We start from the raw sequence: 23,695 nt of genomic DNA on the forward strand, positions 1-23,695 counted from the left end.
ATCAATTTTACATCATATGGGAAATTACGTGATTTGGGGAAATTGTGATTCCTTTTGAACTCCCTTAATCATTACCGATCTGCACAACATCTCACCAAATTTAAGTCATGTAATATCAACCAGTCCAAAGAAGCTCCTCCCTCAGACCCTCCCAGTAGCAAATTGACTCTGGCCCTTTGTGCTCCTTAAACATCACATCAGCAACGAGGAGAACTGCAAAGCTGCAAGAACAACTCTGAGCACTGGGAATCCTGTGCATGGAGCTGACATGACCCTGATCACCGGTTAGCAGTGGAGAGCTAACAGGAGTCAACTGAGCCACCAAGTGACTCGGAGACATGAAGTAGAATGGAACATGCTGTCACCCTCCAGTGACTGCCTTCTTGACCATATGCAAACTTGATGCACATGGACTCCGACTCCTTCTGGCACATCTCTCCCTGAAATCAGGTTTCTTTGCTTGCACCCATTTTACACTGTTTCTGGGCATTTCTTGATGCTTTGCTTTAGTCTTTCACAGCAGGTGTCAGCTGGAGCAAGTTTAAATCTTCCTCTCCCTCCAGACCCAGAGTTTCTTCCAATTGCCTGGATAAGGCAGGGTTTTGTATCTTTAGCTCAATCCCCTCAAAATAAATTAAAAAAAAAAAAATTTCGAAGTCACTTCTTCAGTTAAACAGGGCTGAAAGCATTTACCAATTTCCTGCTGTGGGACATCACTAACAATCACAGGAATTAAAGGAGAAAGAAACCTAGTTAGAGCACTGCCTGTGCTGAATTATTCCTCGAAGCATATGATCTAGTATCATCTCACTCTGGCTTTAACAGCTTCAATCAAATTTCCACAGGATCCTCCAGAAGACTTGATTTAAATTCAAAGTTCACCCTGCTTTGAGCAAGGGGTTGGCCCAGATGACCTCCAGAGATCCCTTCCAAAATCAATTATTCTATGACTCTAAAACCCCAGACTTCCAGCTGTGACTTTATCTACACTCAAAAGGGTTTGCAGCGATATAACTGTATCCCACTTAAGATATGCCAGCAATATCGCCCACTGGCAATGCAACATTATATTCCTTATTCTCTAAGTTGTAATGGTTTGCAAATGAACGCAGCATGTGCCCTTTCTTTTAACTAAATAACCAATACTTGGGAAATAGCTTTTTTTTTCCTAGCATAGCTGCATCCACACTTCATTTTTTGCCAGCAGATCCACACCAGTTTGGGATGTGACTTTTGTTTTATGTACTAAGTCACTATAACTTCTACAGTATTACTCAGACCTAACAGGAAGACAGCAAGTCCATAGTGGAGATAGTAAAGACATGACAGTGAAGAACATTCTACATGCTACAAAGATACTTGCCGCAGGTTAACGTCACCATGAATATAGTTCATCAGATACCAACCCAATGTCACATTCATTCTTACACCGAAATCCTGCTTATGGGACAATTTTGGTATCAACCAAAAACTTACCCTTCCTTAAGTTTCTTTCTTAGCTCATTTCTCTCATATCAGCTTCAATAGCGGAAAAGGTAGAAGGGCAAATTAAACATAAAACTCCTTTTCTTTCCCAATATAATTGCATTGGTAGTTTTGGGATTAGATGCAGGCTATTTGAATTTGACTGCTGCTGCAAAACACGCACATAAAAGCTGATGAACGAGATCTTCCTATTACAGCCATGTCACATCCTGGTGTTGGATGACAAACTAGGCTTTAAAATCCAATAAATTGAACTTGACTGGCTCATGTGAATTGAAACAAAGAGATAGTACTGGCCCCCTGGAGATAGATAGATCTATCTAATCTAATACAGCTCTAATGACCGCATTACAATTTCACCAGAGAGCAGGCTGATTCTTGACTTCTGTGGTATGAGACAATCCTCAGCAACTCCAAACATAATCATATTGGATAAAACGTTAATCCAAGGCCTCAGACATTTGTGGTCACAACAAACCCCAGGGCAATTGCAATGGAGGAGGTAGACCTGGTGGCCTGCCCAAAATGCTTACTCAAATACAGCAAAGTTTGTGGTTGAGCCTTAAGAGCTGAGCCAGGAGGTAGCTCTGAGCCAGACAAATTTCTTCTAATTCTTAAAGCTTCTCTTCCTGATAACTTGACCTACAAGTTTGTGAGGGTGTTGCTGCACTGCAAAGAAAAGTTTGAGAAGGTTGTTTCAGAATTTTGTGTATAAAGTGAGAGAGGAAATATATTAATAGGGACAGCAAAAGAACAGGCGGAATGATGCAGAAAGATTATTTTGGGAATCTCAGACCATGAGCCCCCTTACACAAACACTGTTTTTCTGCACACAATTTATTTTCAAGATTCCTCTGTCAAAAAAAGCTGCCTTTATTCCTTCTGTGTCCATATTCATTGTCTTGCCTACAGCACAGCTCAGTACTTGGCTTCCTACTTTAGCAAGGCACTGCCAAGCTACAGAGAGCTTATCCACCAAATAAAATGGTTAAGGGACTGGACTTCTCAAACAGTGGAGACATACTGGAATCAGGCCTACCAGGACGGTCCCACATAAGAGAACAGAAATCAGGACAAGAGATGGTAAGGTTAAAACTGTTAGAGCAAGCCCAGGCTGTTTGGATGCTGATGCTGGCTGTAAACAAGAAGGAACCATGCAGAACTAACATTCAGCTCAGCAGTGAGATATCAACAAAGACCCCAGTGGGACCAAATGGGACCGTGGCAGCATATTGACACGTAGATAATTGTATTAGCTTTGCAGAGCGCTGTGTGTATATATGTCTCAGCCTGGGGAGAAATAGCAGGGATCTGAGCTCAGTAGAGAGTGGGAAACTGATACAGAGTGAACAAGGAAGCAGTGCAGAGCTTGAGGTCCTATCCAGCAAGGCTAGCGTGGGTGTAAGGTGGGTTTTTTTATTTACGATGAGTTCCCTGCACTCCACTTCTCTTCTAAAATAGCTCTGGTTGCAGGAAGAGTCAGCTGCTGCCATCCCTGGAAGAAAACAGATCTGCAACTGGCAGTCTGAACCCCAAGCCGTCAAGAGGATTTCTGTGAACGGAAAAGGAGCTGCAACCCAGAATATGGGCACAGCATGGGCTCCACTCAAGAAGGACGTGAGCGCAGGGCCAATGCCACTATAACCTTCTTGTGACACCTCAAGGAGCTGGCAGTATGAACCAGACTTTGCAACTGTAATGACTAAAAAGCAAGCAATTAAATCAATTAATGGGCAGGAACTGTGTCCAGGATGAAAATCTTTAATCCCTGATTCTTTTCCTCCCACCTGATCCACTTAACTTTTCCTCCCCCAGATCTCAAGTCGTCCTTGAAGTCACAGCCTTGAGTATGCCAAATCCCTGGATGACTTATCCTCCTTCCTGAGCACTGCACCAACCTGTGCCTCGTTTTTGGCAGCTCAGCCCGTGACACCCTGCAAATAATCAAGGGAAATAGCCTTTTTCCTATGGAAAATCCTATATCCTAACACACAGAAGAGTGATTGCTGCCAGATGGCTGGGAACCAATGCTGTGTAGAGATTGCTAATGGAAGCAAGACACTTGAGTGCATGAAAACTTTAGGAAAGGAAGTACACAGACCCCTTCATATAAACGGTCAGAAAAGAGACTACATTTCTCCGAGTTTCGCAACAACAGATGATTTGACATCATCAAGACATGAGCACCCCAATGTATTCTTGTCTCCCTTTTGCAACACAAAGCAAAAATAAAGATTTAAGTGCTTCTTTCTTTAAGAAGCTGAAAGCCTGCAGTACTGTCAGGAAAGAAAGAGGATCTCTGCAGGTTACCGAGTCCTGCTTTTAGCAGGAGACTGGACTATCACCAACACTAGATAAGGCTTGCTGTGGCTTTGTCCTTGAAAATCTCCAAAATGGAGAATCCCCTGCTATCTGGTGACTTGTTCAAGTGTTGCACTGTTTTCCCCAATTAAAATGTTTTTCCAACTCTCCAGCTGAATCTCCCAATCCACCTTGCCTGTCCATAGCATTTTATTTTGCCATCTGGACAGAAGCATTTGGCTCTATCATCTTCGTAATGCCCCCGGCAGTAGTCACAGGCTGCTGTTGGATCACTCCCTTGCCTCCTCTCCACCAGAGAGAGGAGGCAAAGCTCCCTCAGCCTCTTCTTGTAGGCCATGTGCTTTAGGTCCTTGACTGCCCCAGTAGCCCTCCTCTGGACCCTCTCCAGCTCTTCGACATCCCACTTCCACTGGAGGAGTCAAGATTGGTTAACAGCCTTGCCAACAGGGAGTAAAGCTGAACAGTAACTCTTCTCAGTCTACTGTCTGGGATTCTCCTGAAGCAACCCCATATGCAGTTTGCTTTGCTGGCAACAGTAGTGCACATTGGACTCATATTTGACCTGGTGTCCACTGCCAACTCCACATCCTTTTGTCAAGGAATAAAGAAGAATAAAAGGCATATTTTGAGATGGCACCTAAGCTGGAGGAGCTCCACAATGTCCATGGCTACATGGATAGAAGGGTAAGTCATAATGTGATGTTAGCTACCCCAGTGCAATTTGCAATAAATACAACATAGAGCTCATTGAGAAGATGGCTGTTCAAAGAGGGGTGTTCTGAAAGCATGGGGAAATGGGTGAAGAGGAATATTAAGAGCGAAGGCAAGCATGCCACGACACTCTAGAGCACATCAAGACAAAGCGCTGGTTTAGTAACCGTAGGGCATTAGTTCTGCTCTGAATAGAACCTCGTGACTGAAGACAACCGCTTGAGATTTGATTTTCAATTCTTCCTTGAAACTCTCAAAAACACCGAGCACCAGCCTAGGAAACTGTTGCTCTTCCCTTTTAGCTCAGTGTCCATTCATTCAAGAACAGTGACACTCAAAGCTCTGGGAGGTAATTCCTCAGCTGGTGTAAACCACAGTGCCAGCAATGAAGTTAACCCAGCCAGGCATCCACACTGGCCTTGCAATTTTGCTAAACAAGCTCATCATACTAAAAAGCTATGCTTTTAGTGCTGTACCACTATCACATTGGTCTTCTGGTTTTGACCACCCAAATTAATCGTTTGTTCCCCGTCGCAGAAATCAGTATGAAGTTTTGTTGCGACAAGAGTTTCCATACTAGACTGGCCACATCAGTTCCCTAGATGTGAAACAGCTCAAATCTGACAATCTCCAGGAAAGCATTAAAGAGCTCATCTATCTTCACTGCACCTTCTAAGAAGGGGGGGTGGGGTGTGAAGACAGGAAATGAATCATGAGCAGAGGGAATTTTTGAAGGGAAGGAAGCACCAAACTTTTAATGTGTCTGGAGATAGTGATACACTGCTGCATTTTAGACACTGCTGGCAACCACTTGTGTTCTGCTTTTGAACTACGCCAGGGCAGCTGGGCCATGCAGCTGTGTCCTGGTAAGTGCACACACAGCTCAGTTAATCAAATGCCCTCCAACAGTTGCTACCGCTATCTCACAGGTCTAAGGCAAAGCATGTTCCCACACACAACTAAGCGTCTGCAAGGCATTTCAGCATGCCTTTGCTGCGTAATGCATATATTTCTCTTTCAAAGTAACAGTTGCCAACACCTTAATCATACCATGGGGACCTTCAACCCTGCCAGCTCCTTAAGTGCTTCATTACCTCCAACGCACTCCTGCAGAGCTCACATCCCAGGTGAGCTATATGAGCACAGCTCCCTGTCAGCTAAAGGAAGCAGACTGAACTGCAGGAGATCAGAATCTGTGCAAATCAGGTCTAACAGCCTATCTACCATCACTCTTTGTTCCTGCAAGTTTGGCCTCGTTTACTGCAAAATATCTAGGACAAAAGGCAAGACAGCAACAAGAAACCACCTTTGAGACTGAAATTATTGCATGTTTCTTTTCATGAGATCCTGTGGGAGAGAAGATGCTTGCTCCTCTGCATGGACTCTCTAAGGGGCTATGGAGACCAGCCAAATAACATTAACTGAGACACCTGAGTTGCATGTACATCCCCAAAGCTTTCTTGTTTTTAAGTTAGAAACTGCTGCCTCAAGTCATAAAAATACTATGTTTTGAAATTGTATTGATATGTTCTTGGCACAGAAAAAAAATAAACTGCAAATGCAACCAATACGGAAACTTGAGCTACCCTTTGTTTCTGCAGGACTTAAAACACTAAGGGGAAAACCTAAGCAACAAATTAAATTGATCCATGGAAAGATGCGGTCTGTTAGGACTGGTACGCAGATACCTATTTTGAAACTAGCTGGAGCACATGAAGGCATAACCTACCCTTTGAAGTTTCTAGGTTGCTCCCATCAAGTTCCTTGAGATGACACTGCTGGAGACATCATCCTGAGGAATCGCCTCCAAGGCAAGTCCCTTTTTAAAGCAAGCTACCTCAGGGCCATTTTTTGTGAAGCAACACCACCAGGGAACAGCTTCACCTGCTCTCTTCATGCCAGCTCTACCCTCTCTCCTCTGCAGCCCCCTCTACAATCCATCGCCCTTCCAATTGAAGTTATGATCTAATGGCTCAAGATAATATAGAAAAGTTATTTAATCATGCAAGGAATACTAACATATGCACATATGTATGCACACACACGTGCACATCCCCATTTTTTGATTCTACATCATTTGCTCAGGAAACCGGTAGAGGGAAGGAGTAAGGAGAGAAACCAACAGTTGCTCACATGGATCAACACTTTCAGGCTCTCTCTTTTGCAGCTCATCTCACTCATACTTGTGGTTTCAACATGTGATTCACATTAGGCCCCTCTGCTCTCCATTTGATGGTTCTGCTAAACAGATGTGAATTTATTTAGTCACAGAGTCTGCTCTTTACACTGCCTCTTTGTAGAACAGATGGGCTTTTCTTTTTTTTCTGTTCAACAATATTCAGATAACAATCATACCCAGTGCACAGGTTTGCTTGATGATTTCGTATGAAAAGGAACAACACATGAACACAAACATGATCTCACAGGAGCTCTCTTCAGCAGCTAGGACACACCATGAGAGGCGATGGTACTGATGGAGAATGCCAAACTGCAACACCAGCAACATCTAGAGAAGCCCAAGATCTCAGGGATCCCTGAGGCCAGCCTCATAACTTCAGGCAAAGGAGTGATGCACGTTGCACCTAGCAGGGTCCAGAAGACACAACTCCACCAACCGCCCATCACAAACAGTGACTCCCCACGTGAAAGCTCTGGTGGAAGAGAGAGCTGAAGGGTAATCTCCTGCAACATTCATGGGGACATGAAACCATGTGCATCTCCTGGGACTCCTCAGCATGGTGAAATAGTCTGGAAAAGCTATTCGCTCCCTGTGTGGGCATTCTTCTTTCTGCACTCAGAGTGCCTTTGGCAATGGATGAAGCAGAACTGCACAAAGGCCCTCTCAGAGCAGAATAAGACTGCCCACATGAGTAGTACGCTTGGAACAGCTATTGCACTTTAAATTCACACCCTGGCTTTGTTTCGCAATACTCTCCCTGGGCAGAAAGGCCCTAGGCTTCAGATTCAATTTCTGCCCATATTATCAATAGCTAAGCACTGCTCCCATCTGAGGTAGGGTATGGCCTGTACAAGAGGCCAAAGTACAATCTGGGAGGAGAAGGCTGAGCTTCACACTTACTTTGCGCTATCCTGTATATGGATGGGCCTCTATATTGCTTTAATAACTGAACGCTGATGACTTCACCCTAGCAAATGGCCCTGCAATGTGGGTAAATGATCTTTGCTTTACCACAGAAACCAAGCACAGGATGTGTATACATGGCACACACGAATGTCATGCCCACACCTGTGCAAGGATCTAATCCCTTTCCAAAAGCTGCAGCCCCATCCCTCAGTCACAGCTTTGCTCTCCATGCATTGCCCACCTGTTACAAAGATGACCTCAGTTTCTAGGACAATCTACTTAGGACTTTCATTAACTTGCCAGGAAAAAAAAAAAACAACACACACACACACACTCTTTAAATGTGGTTATATTAAAACTTGGGTTATCTGGAGAATGAGACTCCAAGTTTCAGAAGGGAAGCAAAAGTGGAATTCTCTGCTTGAAAGGCACCCGGGACTCGGCCATTAACACTCCTCCCTGGGGGCCTAAAGCTGAACATTTACAAGAGCAGAAAAATATGCGTGGCTTTCGGGGGGGGGGGGGGGCATACAATTAAGCAGTATTAAAAAGCTAGTAGTAATTAGGCAGTAATATTTTCAGTAAGAGAAGACTGGAACTGAAAAGGACAGTTGAATTCCTTGCAGGGTGACAAGCACTTCCAGCTACAAAGCACCTCATGTCTTCTGAGAGTTTTTTCTCTCTTTTTTGCTTTTTTTCTTACCAAGTTCTGCGCCACCCCGGTGTAATTTTCATTCCTATTAATGATGGTGCTATACAAATATTCTGTGTATGGACCATAAAACAGCACTTCACTCTTTTGTGTATCTTAGGAAGAAGTGACAAAGCAAAACACTGAGACTTTCATAAGCATGAAGCAAATTTATGTGCCCGATTCCCAGAGGCTGGTTGCCTAACCTTCAGTATAAGCCTTCAATGACTTTCTCTGAGCAGTCGAACAATGTGCTTGCTTTCCTCTGTGTAAGTAAAATGAAATTCCCTCCCACTTTGCCCCACCTGCTCTGCAGACCTGGTGGGGCTGGTGCTCCTGCTGGGGCAGGACCGATGACAAGACAGAACATGGCATCGGGGAACAGGGCTCCCCTGCCATACCTTCGGGCCACGTAGGAAATCTTTCCAGGCATCACTCTCCATCTGCATCCTCCCTTCCCTGTCACCTCCATCCATACACTAGGGACAGCATTTAGCCCCTTCTTTACAACACTCTGAGCTCAGAGACAAAAAGTGCTCTGTAAGGGCTATCCCACTGCAAAGTGCACAGAGCTGAAAGGCATCCAAAATGCAACGTACGGATATACAGATTTCAGTGGAGGATTAAAACTGAGGGGGAGCAGAGCTATCTCAGCTGGCAAAGGCTCATGATGGATAGCATCAGAAGAAAATTAAGAAAGTATTTTGAATGCCCTCCTAAAAAGGAACAAATAGGTCCAACAGTCCAACAGAAGGGGATTTTTTGCATCTCTGAATGGTAGCGCTTTGCTTTTATGGCCTGCGGCTGCTTGGGAAATTCAAAGCTATTCCTCTGAAGAATTCACTTGGACAAGCTTTATGGCTTTGATCAGTTAACTATTTTTTAATGCTAATCCACCCCAGTGATATTTGTCCTCCTTTTCCCCATGTGCACAGAAGCACAGACACAGACAAATACTACACAAAAGCAAACATTAGCCAGATGAAGAGCCAGGAACAATGACATCCAGAGCCCATAACCAAACACCAACTTCATTCTGTTTTATTCTTTTCACTTCTAGCGGCTCAAGATCCTTTGGCCCAGTATGACCTGCTAATGGAAATTTAGGAATCAAATTTTGGTGCCCAGCAGGTATAATGCTCACGCAGTGATTTGGCCACAACTATTCTCACTCAAGTAAAAAATTTAAATAATTTCCCCTAAAAGTTGCAATAAAACATGTGGCTGAAAGGCCTTATTTGAAACTTAACACAAACCCCTGCAAGTAGCCCAAGTGCTGCCCCATCCTCCAAGATGAACAAATAAAGGTGCAGAAATAGCTATTTGCTTACATTTACGGAGCAAAGATAAAAAAAGAGCCAAAGAACAGGACTGAAGTTACCGGACACCCATCATCTCACTGGAATTGCTCTAACCTCCCCCACAATCTCAGGCTTATAACCTGAGCGCCACGCTAAGCAAAACTGCATTGACAATCTTGGCATACAAACTTGTCTCCTTGTTTAGGGCACCGAAGTCTGGAGATCAGTCCAACTGTGTACCAGGAACACACCGAGTATCTAAGCCAATATTCAATTATCTGTCGTATTAGTTGCATCACTGTGACATCCTATGACATATATAGCAGCCATTACACCAAAAAAAAGCTAACCCCAAGGAAGGGACAGTCCCTGCTGTGCTGTACCTCTGGTATTCAGACTGCTATCTAAACTTTGCTTGCTGTCTTTGCGTAACAGATTCAGGCAGTATTTCCTGTGGCAGAGAATTACACAGGCTAATTACCCTCCGTGGAAAAGTGAAGAAATCCTGGAAGCAATTTTATGTCTCAATTGTTCCCAGAGCGCAGGAACAATCTTTCAGCCCTCTTCCTATTTTCTGCACAATGCCATCCAGGCTCAGCGGGCAGAATCCATCACGACAATGTCTCAGGTCTGGGTCCCGCAAACACTCACCCAGGTGAAACTTTACAAGAGTAGCCCTACAGACTTCAACTTGGGTCAGCCTTGAGCTTGGCCACAAAGTTTTTAGAGGACAAAATGAACGGAATGAGATAGGTGAGAAACTCAAAGTACCTGGGAAATGTTCAGTCCTAGACAGGACGAGGCTTATCTCAACAGCGTAACACAGATAAACAAAGTGTTTCTGATGCACATTTCTTAACCTAGCTCTTTCAAAATTTGTTACCAGATTTTTAAAGGAAATCAGGAAAGAGCAGCTGTACCCGAGAATTGTGCATCACAGGCAAAGCTCATAAGACAACAAACCATTTTCTCCAACTAAAAATGTCATTACCATGGAAAAAAGAAGAAAAAAGGGATAGATATTTTCTATGGTGAAAAAAACCCCACACCACTTTTAAGAGAAAAATCTCAGTGCTGATGGCTTTTTACCAGAGCCTGAAACCATTCCCATGCAAAACTACCATCCCAGCGCTGACAGCATTTGCAGGTGTGGAAGGCTGGTTTCTGAAGTGCCCATGTAGACTACACACACACCCCTTGGAGGCACCACCATCCCGGTGCACTGGGGACTCCCAGGCTGCACGGACTGAGGAGATGTGGTTTGGCTACAAGACTGACCCACAACAAGGGGGAAAGGTCCGGGTACTGCATATCAGTCTGCACCTCTCTGCGTATGCTGCAGCAGTGACTCCAAATACTAATTTTTCAGCATTTTGACACAAATACTTTTCACCCAGGTACACACCCACACTCAGAATTATTCAGTCAGAACCTTATTTTCCACCCAAAAGAGTTTTGATAGAAAATGTTCAATTTGCCCTAATCAATGGGGCTTAAGCATCAGTCAAAATATTTTCTTGAATTGACACCGTCAGTGCCAGAGCAGGAGAACAAGCTCTTTAGATAATCTGCCTCCAAAGGCAGGTGCTGACCTTTCAGTTGTGTTATTACCTTTTTTAATGAAGGTAACATTTAAAATATTGTTACTTTTCAGCTGACGCTGCTGGGAGAGAGGGAGGGAAGGGGACTGCGTGCCTGCTGCAGAATCACACGGCCAGTCTTAGTATCGCTTAATTTTCAAATGAGGAATTTGGTAGTAAACAACCTTTTCCTTGTACACAAACATTTTTAATTTCATGCCCTGCTAATCATACATCTGTTAGAGCTCCTTTTCCATCCACTGCGGTAACGATAATAAAAGAAAAATCATCGCACTAACAATGTGGTTTGTCTAAAATGAAAATTGAATAATAATCAATTTTCCTCCACGGGATGACAGAATGCAGCAAGAAGCAGCACTCGCTCAATGGAGGTGACGAAGACATGGTTTGAAAAGTGACACCTCCACATTCACCTTGCCGGTGGCCCTCGCTGCTGGCATCCCCTCCCCTTTTCGGGACTGGCTTCACCACTCAGGCTTCCTGGTGGTCCACGCCAGGCACCACCACCAGCAGAGCCTCTCGTGCCATCATCACCCCAGCCACCAGCCACCTTCTTCCCCCCTTCCTTTCCCCTCTATTTTTTCCTCGCCTCCTCTATCAGCAGGATATTACTGTAAGAGATGCTACAGCAATGCCTCCACCTTCCCAAATCTCTTTCCACCAGTGAGACCCAGTGGGCCTCAGTGTACCAAACTTCAGACGTGTTCAGCACCCTTACCTGTGCCTTCCATGAGAGCTGGCTAATGTGCTACTCAAAAGTGCACTTAAATATGTGATTACACCCCTGAAAACAAGTTGTTGTCATCTCTTCAATAACGTTAGTGAAAGAGTTGTTATTTAATAGACAGGCCCAGCTGAAATGACAAGTTAATCAGGCTCCAAGAAACACCCATAATCAAGAAGACCATCTGATTTGACCTAAGGAAGAAATTTTATGATGAGACACTGCAACAGGTTGCTCAGAGAAGCTGTGGATGCCCCATCATTGGAAGTGTTCGTGGTCAGGCTGGATGGGGCTTTGAGCAACCTGATCTAGTGGAAGGTGTCCCTGACCACGGCAGGAGGTTGGACTAGATGACCTTTAAAGGTCCCTTCCAACCCAAAGCTTTCTATGATTTTATGATTCTAAGATTTACTGTCTTGCATTGCCCACGCTCCTCTTTTCTGTACTGCTGATACACAGCTTTTGCCTTTTTAGACTCCTCCTATTCCCATAGCCATGCTGGGCCATCTCCAAATCACAAATACTGCACTTGTAGGACCTACACAACGGTAACTCTCTAAGTTTTAATAAGCAATGGGAATCCATCTGAAGCCCCAGGCAATGTGGCACAAAGACATTATGGGCAGAAGTCCATAGGTCTGCTACACCTGAGACTCCTCTCTGTCCTCCAGTCTTCATATTAGCATGCCGAACCCTCTCCTTCCAGAGGCTGTTTTCTAGAGTACAGTTATCCACATAAGCTCCCCCTCGTCTTCATCAAGAAGCACAGTTGTTTGAGTAATCTGCTTTAAGGAGACTTGTCAGTTAACTAACATCAATTAATTACTCCCATTTTGCAGATAAGCAAACAAAAGAACAAAAAAAGGGAAGTACCCTGAGGGGTACAGAGGGAAATTCAGGGCACAAACACTCCTTGACCTGGGTCCAGAGTAATCAAAGCCACTGGGGAGAGGGCCTCGGCATGCCCCGTCCCCTGCCTGCTCCTCCTCCAGGAGCAACACCAACCCTGCCCTGCACAACAATCCCTTCAGCTCACACGAGGATGCACAGGCAGCCTTGAGATCTTTATTTTACTTGTCCCTTCATGCTAAAGCTATAGGGATTAGAAATGTTACTGTACAAGCCAGCTTTTTATTACTCAAGAGACAGTTTTACCCCAGCTGCCCCAAATGCAGAGTTATACCTGGAGGCATCAGCGCTGCTCGGTCAGGGCTCATTTCCACCAGCGCTGCTGCCTGAGCTGCAGCACACAGCAGGCAAAACGCTGGGGACACAAGGTAAAGGTGATCCAAACCAGGCTGTACCTAAGACTAGGTGACCATGATCAGCATGAACACAGGCACTGATACATCCCATCTGTCAATATGCAAAAGCATTCAGCTCTGGATTCTTCCGACCTCTAATCAAAGTGCGTTCAGTCAAACAACTCTACTGGAATTAACAGTGAAAAGGGAGGGGGAAGGAATAAAAAAAAAAAAAAAGACTTTGTTGAGCAAAAGTACTCTGAGACACATTTGATGTAATAGTCATATGATTAACAAACTGTCATATCAAAGTTTTCTGCAAAGTAGGAACATTCTGACAGTTCATATTTTAAAAACTGACATTTTGATTCATTACTGTAAATAGCACTCTGTATTAAATATTGTGACAAGGCATACAGTGTATTTTTTGAGCTCTATAACATTTAGGAAGTACTGGATTATTTTTTTTTTTAAAGCATGTATAATACCAAAAGCAGTTAAAGCAGAACTCCAAGAAAGCTTCTAGAGGAGAGAATCATTATTTCTGAAATAACCTACTTCTTTGCCATCATCTCAAGCGCTGCTGGGAACTTTGGCCCACAAGGGTACTGGATTTTTTTTTTTTAAAGCATGTATAATACCAAAAGCAGTTAAAGCAGAACTCCAAGAAAGCTTCTAGAGGAGAGAATCATTATTTCTGAAATAACCTACTTCTTTGCCATCATCTCAAGCACTGCTGGGAACTTTGGCCCACAAGGATCTTAATGTACTGTTTGCATAATAAAATAGGGAATTGTCTCGCAGAACAAAAGAGCTATAAGGAAAGTGGCTACATTAAATAATGTAAAATTACTCAGCAGCAAATCATCCTGAAGTTGGCATAAGAGGAAGAACACTAAACGGTGCTGAATTACCACTCAGAATATCTGAGAGTGCAGGTTCATAACCAAGATAAGGAACGTGACATCCAAATGACTGTCCAAGTGTGCATCTTCCTTACCCCTCAGTCTCCAGCCACGTTTTGCCCCCTCCTCTGTCTCACCACTCGCGCCTGTAAAGGATAAAAGCGACTGTATGGACAGAAATGAGGGCCAGGGACACAAGGACAGCAAGATCACCTCTTCTAGCAACAGAACAAACTCAGACTGGTTGAACCTGCTCATGAAACTGCCCCCTGAGTTCAGTTATTGCCCATCTCCCCGACACTCAGAGATCATTACATCCTCCTCAGCGGCTCTGCTTTGTCTATTTAGACCGGGAGCTCTTACGGACAGGAGGTGTCTCTCCCTGTACACGCCTGTGCAAGGAGGCCTCAGCCAGTCCCCTAGGACCTGCTGAAACCCATACGTGGGCAGAGAGCTGTTACCACCCCTGCAACCCAGCACGGCCGTGCCCATCGCAGGCAGAGGCAGGGCAGGCAGCACTCCCTCACTGCCAGGGCGAGCAGGAAGGGCTGCCCAGAGCTATGGAGGACTCCTCTTTGCACAGGGATCCAGAGCAGGGCAACTCAAACTGTAGGGATGCTGTGAGCCACCAGAACCGACCCACCAACCAAGACTACTTAACCCCCTTACCACTCCCTGCCAAGTCCCTCCCAGTTGGTGGGTCCCTTCCCTGGATCACCAGTATCAAGGCAAACAGAACTGGGCCCAGAAGCAATAACACAAATGTTTTGCATTTTCTTAAAAGCAGCCCGTGTGATAGAGAAATTAAAAATAATAGCTCCAGCTAACACAGAAAGACCTGACAGAGCAGCAGAGAGAAACCAGAGGCTGCCTAGCCTGTTTGCAAAACGCTCAGGTGTTATTAGGACTGCAGTCAAAGGCTTTAGAAAGAAAAATGGTTACCACTACTTGCAGCCAGCTGCAAGTGGAGCTCTGGGCTGAGTCTACTGAGAGAATGGATATGGTGCCATAAACACGAGCCCAAAGCCTGGTCTGGGACATGGTGAGGCAGTCACGCACACCGAAGACGGATCACAATGCTGTTTTAACAGGGGTCTGATCCAGCCCAGCCTGCATTTCCCTGGGAGCAGCTACACACCACTCACATGCTGGAAATCTTGTGGATGGGTTTGCATGCCAGCAAGTGTGGTAGTAGTAGTGGTCTAGCCAGACATCCAAAACATATTGGCACCACTATAATTTGTCCATTCACCAATATGTTTTCCTAAAAACGCCCATATGCTTTTCCTGCAGTTCCCATATGCTTTTGCAAAGAGAAACAAAAACATTTTGTTAGTTGCGAGCGATTGAGCGCCACATATTTCACAGAAGTCAAGTAGAAAAACAACAACAAAAAAAAGCAGTCAGCTGCTTCCCCCTCCCTTTCCTCTCTGTTCACGGAGGGAACTGTGAAGAGCAGGAAAAAAATTCAGCCCACAGCAAAATACACACACAGCTCATTTTTTTGCACTGCAAGATATTCTAGGAATTACAGGAGGAATCTTCATTAAAAACAAGCTATCAAAGATCTGGCAGCCGGTGGCATACCAGACAGTAATTCAGTGTTGGGTGTTCGGCTCCATGTTCGGTGCTAGCTCGGGTCCTCACCATGGGTAACGTAGCCCACAGGAATCCGGGCTCCCGGAGGAGCACATTAAATGAGCCTGGGGGAGGGGGGACAGCGTGATAAAGAGGTTACAGCCTTTCCGATTCACAGGACAGCTCATTTGATGCCAAATCTATCTATACCTGCAGGTATAAAGTCCCCTCCCACGTGTAGGGCTTCCTACAGCATTAGCTGTCTTGCTAATGCAAATCCCAAAGCAGCGAGGGTGCAAGGGGAGTGGGCAGGCTGCTCGGTTCAACTGGGAGCAGGCACGTGGGTGTACAAGTATGCGTGTGTCAAAGCTGGAGCATGTGGGAACCATAGCTGTTTAGTTAGAGACTCATTAAGAAATGCAGTAGACCTGGGGCCAACGTTCAAAGAGGAGCAGTGTGAAACATTTCTCTGGAGAAAGATTAGCACATGTTCTTCTTTACACAAATAAAACTAAAGAGAGAACCATAATATGGACAAATAGATTAATTTCTGAAAAGCCAAGGGCACCGCATGCAAGAGCGGACGAGAGGGGAAGAGCTTCGTTACAGGGACATTGAAGCAGCGCATAGCCTTTCTTCCCTGGAAAAGAAATTCAGCTATTGCTGCATGAAGTTCTGATGTTAGCCCAGTCTTCATCACGCTCACTGTTACGGGAACACAGCTGCTTCCTTCTCAAAATGGCCGTGCATATACCTGTATATTGCTATAACCCTATGCATCGAGAGCTTGGGATCATCTTTGTGAAGATTATGAAAATACACGAGGGCAGACGCCGAAGGACTACTGCAGTGCTTGACTTGAAAGTTTCAGCCTTAAGGTAGGAGTTTGAGGCTGACCTTCTATATAGGACATCCAGAACAGCATAGACCCTTCTACCAGAATAAAGACTTTCTGTGACGCAGTCCCATGTTCTACAGTTCTCCAGCAAATTTAACCAGGAATGCTCTTTGCAAAGTTAGCATTTCCTTACAATGATCTAATCTCACACAAAGCCTAATGAGAGGCCAGATGCAATAGGTCAAGAGCCCAATTTTCCACAGAAACAGAGCTGAAAAAACAGTCAAGAGAAGAGAAATCAATCTCTTGCACAGGGCACAGAGTAAAAAACAATTTGTCGGAGACAGCTTGCTTGGCAAGATACATTTTGTGATACGTTTTTGTCCTGAGAGGAGTTGTAAGCACCTGAACATCTGACTTCACCATTCGCAAATACATTGATGCTGTTGCTCGAGCTTTGAATAGAAAGCAAAACTAATGCTGTCTCATTAGTTAACAGTCTATAAGGATGGGCTTCTTCCTAGATTTCATATTTACAGCAACCCACTGGGACAGTTTATTAGAATTAGCCAGGAAAGCTGCCACAGAAAGAATGAGACTAACAGAAGAGATGCCATTAATCTTCCACAACCCAGCAACTGGGAAGACCAGGCCTTGAACCAAATTCTACTCTCTTGCTATTAATCTCCTGTCCTGTACTTATTAATCCCTTGTCTGTCTTTGTCTTTCAACATTTATTAATCTCCTCAACTGTTTGCAGTAAACAGGATGCTGAAATCTCATCTCCAGCTAGCCATAATTTACAAGACAAAAAAAAAACACCACAAAAAAATAAACCCAAGAAGAGGGTAAAGAAAGGAAGGAGGGATGTGCATTGCATATCAAAAGGGCAGAATGAAAGTGCAGTTATATTCAGTGACACAAGAGGGTAAAGAAGAAGCACTCCCAATTTCGGCGTGCCGTACAGACGTCTTACAATTCTCAAGTCAGGTAACATCAAGGCAAGTGAAGTAACTCCACTAGTCAAAACCATCAGGGTAGCGGAAGAATAAAACCCAGCACACACCCTCCCACATGGCAATGGGTTGCTCTGGACCAACGCTGGCTCACAACGCAGCCCCAGGTGCATGCGCCATGCATGGCCTTCTGGGGCTGCCACTGGGCTCAGGGAAACATCACTGCAGCAAAGACTGCCCAGAGCCACCACGCTCTCCTAAGGCATGTCCCCTCCTGGAGAACTTCACGGCCATTGAGCAGTTATAGACCAGCAGTTATTATCTGCTTCTCATCGGGGCTGCTCGCTGCTTTCTTCCCCCAGTTGCCATGACTTTGTAGCACCTCTAGCACTTCCTTTGCCTCTGGGTCAGCACAACAGAGAGGCTTGAGGACAGACCTACTGCCCTGACACTGCTCCTTTTTTGCAATCTTATCTGAAGGCTCACCCTCACCGCAATTAATCATCATATCGTGGGATGGGCACAAAGCCCAATTCATGTCCTACACATAACCTGGCAAGGAACTCCTATAAGAGATTGGGGTGGTTTATCAGGCTGATCCTTAAGTCACAGCTAACTATCTCCAGTGAATTTAACGGAACTGGTAATTCAGAAGAATGAATTTACATTGGATATAAGGAAGAAATTTTTTACGATGAGGGTGGTGAGACACAAGAACAGGTTGCTCAGAGAGGTGGTGGATGCCCCATCATTGGAAGTGTTCAAGGTCAGGTTGGATGGGGCTTTGAGCAACCTGATCTAGTGGAAGATGTCCCTGCCCATGGCAGGGGGGTTGGACTAGACGACCTTTAAAGGTCCCTTCCAACCCAAACCATTCTGTGATTCTGTGAACTTGCTCCTCACATGTATTTCTATTGAGGTTATTCTTAATAGGCTTATACGCTTTTCTGCTTTTGCCCACTGAAGCATGGTTAGATTAAAGCTAGCAATACAGTCAGCTCTCCATCATCAGCTGGGAGCGTATCCAGGCTGCAGAGAGCCACGCTATGGACGGGGAGCGAGTTCAGGTCCACAGCAGGAAAGTCTCATTCAACAAGAAGTTGAAGTAATACAGCCCACAGGACCAGCGCAGCTCTGCATGGGACCACGCAAATGTTCCCATGCAACACTCCCATTCCCAGGAGGCCCTGCACGTTTGCTGCTTCCAGACTTGGACCCAGAAATAGTAAAACCACCTCAAGCCTCCTGGGTTAGCCTGGCCTCCACCACCCTAGGCTTTGGAGAAATGCCCATCATTTGCTGCATGACCGAACGTGGTCCCAGGGTCCTCCTACTCTCTCCAAACTCAGCAGTTGGCAGAAGCCCCGAGACCTGATCCACTCCTCACCTGGAAGCAAGGCAGCCCCGTCAGGCACCCAGACAGACGTACGGACAGGCTCTTCCAAGGGACCTCTGCGGGTGAAAACAGAAAGGTCAGAATCAATGTTTTGCTCATTGTAAAAGCAGAAAGTAAATCAAGCTGGCTGTGACACCTCGCCAAGAAAACAGCCCCAAAAGGGCCCGTAACTCCAGCTGCCCTCCTGTACAGAGCAGACCATAGCATTTTTTTCCCCTCTGATACAACTCGTGTCAGTCTGTCCCTGTTTTGACCCATATAAGGGTTTTTCACACGTTGGCAGGACAGATTACATCTGAGCAAGTGTTGGAATAACTGAGGTTTATTTGGGAGAGAAGCTACTTGTTCTAAATCACTGTAGAGCTGGTGAAAGGCACTGACGTAAGGGCTGCAGGTAACAAGGTCTCTTTCAAAGCCTGACCAGACACCCTTCTGCCTCTCATGCTTAAAGGGCCTCTTCTTCCCAAGCCTCCTCCGCCGCTCAGGCCGCCAGTGAGTCACTCCCACAGCATTGGCTTTGCTGTGCGAGCACCAAGAAGAACCGAAGCTGAGATGGGATGCATTAAACACACACCAATTGTGGAAAAAAACAAGCAGCAGGGTGAGACAGCCCAAACCCTACCTCCACCTCCAGCCCTGGTTTCCTTCTGGGTGCCTCCAAAGAGGCTCAGCTAAAAAGAAAACACAGGTTTTCTAAGTTACCACAAGCTGCTTTCAACCAGCAGCCTTTCATACTTCCAGCTTATTGATATCTGAGCCTACTCTGGTGTTTTCTATTTCCTTTCATCTCAGTCCTGGAGAAGAAATAAGCAAGTTTAAAAAAATACCACTGATGATTACTGAAAGGTCCAGTCCCCCTCCGCCTGCCCCAGCTCTCCCAGCCCACCACGCTCCCGCCTCCCCCAGGTCACCCCCTGCTCCTCCTAACTGCATCCTCACCCCTATTTTCCTAAAGCCTGATTATCTCTTAACAAACATGGCTGAGATTAGCCAAGGAGTTAAAAATCATTAAAGAGAGGGAGGAGAGACATATCTAGCCAGTCACATACACTATTTTTTTAGGGAAACCAGGCTGAAACCCATCAGCCCCACCATCAGCTGTCTTTGCTCAGGAGAAGCGGGTCTGGCAGGGCAGCAGCTTCGCCCTCCTGGTCCACGGCGGAGGAAGGGGAGCACAGGGGAGGAGAACTGCAGCAGTTGCTTCATATCCACACTGAAGTGCAAGAAGCACAGAGAAATTTGCTGAGGACCTGCCCACACAGACACTGGATATTCCTTTCATATTTGCCATGACAAAAAATTCATGTTAACATTTTTGCAAGCACTGTAAGCCCATATCAAGTAACAGCAAAGAGGCAGACAGGTGTCCTGACCACAGAGGAGACAGCGTATGCAAACAGTTTGGAATTTATTATTATTATTGTTATATTTTTAAAGGGGGAAACAAATCCCAGAGATTTTTCTGTGCATGATACATTTTCTGCTCTCTATTTGATGTTGCTTTCAGACTGAAGACTTCAAATAGCTAACCTATGCCTCAAGCCTACTTTAAACTAATGCCCCTTATGTGACCAGAAATGAATGCATGGTGAATCACTTATGCCACACACAGTGGGGGTGATGAGTGGTGGTCCATGTCTCCCGGGCACCGCATGGACACAGACGCACTGGGGGAAAGGAGATCCCAGCCCTCTCTGCATCACAGCCTGATAATTCAGCAGTAGTGCCTTGGCATGTTTGGAGCTGGAAAGCACAAGCTCCGGGTCAACAGCCCAACCAGGAGCAGTCAGAGAGAACAACATAACTACTGGCATTTTATAGAGAGATATATAATCTGCACAGGCTGCACTTCCACTCTCTCCCCCTGCCTTTGGGAGTTGCTTAAGAGAAGCTGCATTTTAATTACTAGCCCAAATCAAGGGAATCTGATCCTGACAGCGAGGGAAAGAGAGCAACCCAAAGTTACAGACTTCGGGGTATGTGGGTCCCAGCTCTTCGCTTCTTTGCTGACATTACTGCTTCCAGGAATTAAATCAAAACCCCACTTAACTTCAGAGAGGTTGCAATTTGCATCTAAAGCGCTGCTTAAGCCTCAGTTGTAATAAACAGATACAGCTCCACTGAAATCGAAGGAGTTATTCTGATTTTGTCTGGTTACAGATCTACAGACCCATAAACATTACAGCTCATCCAACCTCCAGCTAAATATCCTCTAATAGAAGACCATTATCTTTGTCAGACTGATTTGGGCAACTTGTTTAAAGCACTCTTGACGACTCATTAGCATCTTTGGGTTTTGGTGGTTGTATTTTAAGAATAAACCCCAACAGCTATTAAGCACTTGTAAAAGGCATGTTAACAGTTTACAAACAAAGCTGGAGTGGAGATATAACTATGTTTTTGGCTTTTCATTGGTAAATTGGTAAAACGGAGGGAGCAAAGAAAACAGAAAAATGAAACTGAGCTGTGCACACGCTGAAAAAAATCACCCATGTTATTTGACAGATGCTGAATTAAAAAGAAACACAGGGATGAGAGAAGCAAAATCATGCTAGAAAAAACCAATCCTCTCCTCCTTTTGAACCTTACTAAATTATATTTCAGGTATAGTGGACAGACAAGATGACGCGCACCCCAGGAAATACAGATGCACTTTGTTGGCCATCACTGGCCATAACAGCTGATCTCAGGCCGGGCTCCTCTCCCTCGAGCCTTCCTCACCCCCCTATAATAAAGCATCCCAGAGGCAAGCTCATGCTGACCATGCTCTCCGGCAGCAGAGCAATGCTACGACCTGTTTTACAGCTCTCTGCCCAAGGGTGGATGCTACTGACCATCACTACATCCATACCATGGACCCACGGTTGCCTTCTTTAAACCATCTCACCAAATGAACTGGTTCCCCTGGGCAAAAGGCCACCCCATCCACTGTAACCGAGCTCCTGTTCAGATTGTTGCATTGCCACAGCTTTGTTGATGAAGGTGAGTCTTGGTTTGTTTGTTTTTCTCAGCTGTCCTGCCCAAATTATACTGCCAAGCATCAGTTGTAAGACAAGCCTCAGACAGGGAGAGGTGGAAGAGTCTTGCCCGACATTTTGCAGAAAATCCACGAGCATCCCAGGCCCTGCCCTGGGGTTCAGGTGCTGATTAGGAAGGGCCAGCAACACCTCGCTGGAAAGAAGCCCTTTACAGCAGCTCCTCGACCTGCAAGCCTTCAGAAAGAGCAGTCCTGACCAGCATCGCAACCTGTTTCAGCCAAACAGAGGAGTGGTGGGTAACATTTGCACTATTTCCTCAGCTGCTTTTAATTTCACTCATTTATCACTCAAGGCAGGAAAATACTCTGAGATCCTCGTGTTTGGGTGTGCCTCGCTTCACAAACAGCTTTGCAAGCCAGCGAGTTAAGCAAGGCGGCAGCACTGCCAGGTCCTGTGCTAAGAGTGTAATGAGGGCACTGTGGTGCCAGCCCACGTCTCGCAGCCATCGGGCTGCAGGACGGCAGCAGATGGGAGCCACGTGTCCCAGCTGCTTTTCTGGGCTGGCATGCACGTCACCACACTTACAGGTACAGCTGTGACACCCAAACCGTGCTCCCCAGTCGCACGTGCCTGCACCGATGACAGCTCTCCGCTGGCTCAAAAGGGAAAGAGCAGAGAGTAGCACAGCCACACAACACGCACCCACCATCAGTGTGTGCACAGGGGTGGTGGGAGACAGGGACATTTACAGCCCCCCAAGGTGCACTCCATCATATTCCCTTCTGCTCTTCCAGCCCTGCATTCAGCTTTAAAAATCCATAGCTCCAGACGTCCAGCCCACGTGCTCCTACTCCAGTTCAATGAGGAGAGGATGAGCTCAATTTTGCCAGTCAAATGGGAAGGGACCAAAAATAAAAAAAAGTTTAGTAATAGTATTTTGTTAAAATCAAACAAACACGCCCCCAGCAACTCAAAGACAAAAAGAGAAGAAGGGATATGGAGAAACAGTTTCCACTATTCCTGCAGTGGCAAAAAGCAGCTCCCAGTTGCAACCAAAGCTCGGGTAGCTCAGGTGCAGGAGGCAAGCCATCATGGTCTGCCATCATTGCGCACCATGGCACAGTCCTCCCATACCAAAGTGCTACTGAACTGTGAGAGCAGCTCATCTGGGAGGGTGAGAGGGGAGAGGATGCCCAGACACGCTGCTTAGTGCTTCCCAGCACCATTTGCTGAGCTGGAACTGCAGGAACAGCAGATCTGCGACAATGATCACACACATTCCTCTTGCACTGCAAAGCAATAGCCAAACGACGAGTACCTCGGGGTACAGAGCACCACAAGTACCCAGGGGTACAGGATAGCCAGTACCCAAGTACGCAGGGGCTGCCAGCCCCTCACCCAAGCCCTTGCCACGCACAGCTTCTCCAACAGGCTCCCTGCCTGATGAGGACCTTCCTTCCACCAGCCAAGTCTCCCCGCTGCTACGTAAGAGCTTCCCAGAGAGACCAAAAGAGAAAGTCAGGCACAGCTCAAATAAGCACCTGGATCTACAAACAACAGATTAAATTCTCAAGCTACAAAACTATGTTTTAGCAAAAGTGCAATTGAACTCCATGTACTTGTTACATTTCTAAATATACTCTGGTTGTCAAGACAACAAAGAGACTGATGGATCTCTGAAGTGTACTGTATCTATTTAATTGTCAGCATTTCAAACTGACTCGAGGAGGGAAAAAAATGCTGCGTGATAAGTCTAATCGTCATGGTTACCACTGGCTAACCCCATAATAAAAATATATATATTCTAGCTACATGTGCCAAGCCATGTGAGGAGCAGATGGGAGACGTTCTCATTACCACGACAGCCTCCACTGGAAACC

At 45.6% G+C, this 23,695-nt stretch overlaps 1 protein-coding gene across 1 annotated transcript in view; it reads right to left on the reverse strand.

Annotated features, from left to right (window-relative positions):
• Window positions 1-23,695, reverse strand: part of LPP (LIM domain containing preferred translocation partner in lipoma) — a 350,330-nt gene that overhangs the window by 230,974 nt on the left and 95,661 nt on the right. The window contains exon 6 of the mRNA XM_019472866.1: window positions 18,829-18,893. The gene's annotated coding sequence lies outside the window, so the exon portion shown is untranslated. The remainder of the gene's footprint in view (window positions 1-18,828; window positions 18,894-23,695) is intronic.

The sequence above is a fragment of the Aptenodytes forsteri genome, unplaced genomic scaffold (genome assembly GCF_000699145.1).
Source record: "Aptenodytes forsteri isolate BGI_AS27 unplaced genomic scaffold, ASM69914v1 Scaffold404, whole genome shotgun sequence".
In the NCBI taxonomy this organism is placed as follows: domain Eukaryota; kingdom Metazoa; phylum Chordata; class Aves; order Sphenisciformes; family Spheniscidae; genus Aptenodytes; species Aptenodytes forsteri.